This window comes from Portunus trituberculatus, chromosome 49, assembly GCF_017591435.1.
Source record: "Portunus trituberculatus isolate SZX2019 chromosome 49, ASM1759143v1, whole genome shotgun sequence".
Classification (NCBI taxonomy): Eukaryota; Metazoa; Arthropoda; class Malacostraca; order Decapoda; family Portunidae; genus Portunus; species Portunus trituberculatus.
Window position 1 is genome coordinate 17,783,209 of NC_059303.1, and position 2,500 is coordinate 17,785,708.

A 2,500-nucleotide genomic window follows, 5' to 3' on the forward strand; every position below is an offset into this window, starting at 1 on the left:
GTCGAGTGCAAGTCCCCGCCTCGCCCGCCGCATTATCCAAAGAGCCAGTCTCATTTTTATAACCTAATTTCGGCGGGAGTGGGTTGAGGAACGCTACCTCAGAGTAATCGCTTGGGACACGAAGACTAGACTCATTTGCATTTTGTGAATATTAAGTTTTTATAAGTACCTCCCGACACCGCTGGCTGGATGGGCGTAAGCGGCGTCACAGACAGACACGAGAGGGAGAGAGAGAGACACAGATAGAGGGAGAGGGAGAGGCTGAGGCTGAGGCTGAGGCTGAGGCTGTCTTACCCATACATTGCCTTCGTCACAATCCTCTTCTCTTCACGTGTGTGTGTGTGTGTGTGTGTGTGTGTGTGTGTGTGTGTGTGTGTGTGTGTGTGTATATCTTTATAGATATTACGACTGGCATACCCGAAAGAGAGAGAGAGAGAGAGAGAGAGAAACTTTTAATGAACTCACGCTACACGGGGAAGAGAAACTATATGAAAACGAAACGGAGGACAGAGAGGGAGAAGGAAGATGGAGGGAAGTCTGGCAGGGGGAAGAAGACAGAGTAGGAAGGAGAGGAAGAGCTAGGAAGAGTGAAGAAAGAACAAACAAATGAGCATCAGAGTTTTAAAATGTTTAGCCGAGGAAGACGTATGCGCCCTTGTTGCCCCGAGAGGAGGAGCCCCACGCGCGGCCACGGAAGCAAGGCAATGAAGAAATATGTCGCGGCGTTTCTTGCTGTACCATTAGTTAATTACGAGTTTCTTGATGAGAGTTTAAAAATGCATGTGATCTGTAAAAATGACGCGGTGGGAGGGAGAGGGTGTGTGTGTGTGTGTGTGTGTGTGTGTGTGTGTGTGTGTGTTCACTGTTTGATCTGCTGCAGTCTCTGACGAGACAGCCAGACGTTACCCTACGGAACGAGCTCAGAGCTCATTATTTCCGATCTTCGGATAGGCCTGAGACCAGGCACACACCACACACCGGGACAACAAGGTCACAACTCCTCGATTTACATCCCGTACCTACTCACTGCTAGGTGAACAGGGGCTACACGTGAAAGGAGACACACCCAAATATCTCCACCCGGCCGGGGAATCGAACCGCGGTCATCTGGCTTGTGAAGCCAGCGCTCTAACCACTGAGCTACCGGGCCGTGTATGTGTGTGTGTGTGTGTGTGTGTGTGTGTGTGTGTGTGTGTGTGTGTGTGTGTGTGTGTAATTCACCACGGTCGCCTGCTGGTCACCCAGTCAATCTTCCCCATTACGGAGCGAGCTCAGAGCTCATAGACCGATCTTCGGGTAGGACTGAGACCACAACACACTCCACACACCGGGAAAGTGAGGCCACAACCCCTCGAGTTACATCCCGTACCTATTTACTGCTAGGTGAACAGGGGACACACATTAAGAGGCTTGCCCATTTGCCTCGCCGCGCCGGGACTCGAACCTGACCGTCTCGATTGTGAGTCGAGCGTGTTAACCACTACACTACGTGTGTGTACTGGCGAGGGTCGGATGATTTAGAGAGAGAGAGAGAGAAAAATGATCTAATTTTCTCTCTCTCTCTCTCTCTCTCTCTCTCTCTCTCTCTCTCTCTCTCTCTCTCTCTCTCTCTCTCTCTCTCTCTCTCTCTCTCTCTCTCTCTCTCTCTCTCTCTCTCTCTCTCTCTCTCTCTCTCTCTCTCTCTCTCTCTCTCTCTCTCTCTCTCTCTCTCTCTCTCTCTCTCTCTCTCTCTCGTGCATGCCGGCGCACGTGCCTGTCCTTCATTTCGTAACTTGTCCATTCCATGTTATATTAAAAATTTAGCCTCAAAGTGCCGCAGCTCGCTCACTTCACAGCGGGAACCAGAGCAGGGGGAGAGGAGCACAAAGAGGAGAAGGATGAAGAAAAGGAAGACACGAGGAACAGGACGAGAAAGAGGAAGACAATAGTGACAAGATAAAAGGAAAAAACAAAGAAGTGAAGGAGGAAGGCGCGCCGTACACCGTCTTGATCGGAGGGCTGTGCGGCGCGGTGAGGGAGCAGCGGCTTCCAGGACAGCTAAGTCCCTGCTCAGCTCCAGCCAGCCCATTATCCTGAGTTGGACGCTCCCTGTCCCCAAGACACTCGTCCCCACTTCCCCACCCGACCCAGGCCTTTGGGGCCACCCTTCAGGGGACACGGTTAGCGCAGCTAAGCTCTTCATGTCCCCTTCATAAGTCGCTAAGTGCAATACACCACAAAGGAAGCCATCACACTGGCTGCTGACCACTCGCTGCTGCCGCCCGTTATTTCAGGCTTCAGAAATCACGATTTGATCATTCATTATGAATGAATGAATTTAAATAAGAATTCGTAACTTTGATAGAAATGTTTTATCCACAAAAAGTTGCGCTAATGAGTGGAGCTTAGCGAGCCGCCATTACCATCGTCAAAAAAGTGGCGGCGTTCACCGGTCCATTAGCGAGCAGGGAGGCTCTCCGCGGACGCTGCGGTTCTTTAGCGAGCAGGGAAGCAGGGGAGT

General features: G+C 51.3%; 1 protein-coding gene and 1 long non-coding RNA gene across 3 annotated transcripts in view; one reads left to right on the plus strand and one right to left on the minus strand.

Moving 5' to 3' along the window:
- LOC123499262 overlaps positions 1 to 2,500 on the plus strand; it is a 60,798-nt gene that overhangs the window by 50,744 nt on the left and 7,554 nt on the right. The window lies entirely within an intron of this gene.
- The window catches only part of LOC123499261 (mitochondrial mRNA pseudouridine synthase Trub2-like), a 33,425-nt gene that overhangs the window by 15,356 nt on the left and 15,569 nt on the right, over positions 1 to 2,500 (minus strand). The gene's annotated exons all lie outside the window — the stretch shown is intronic.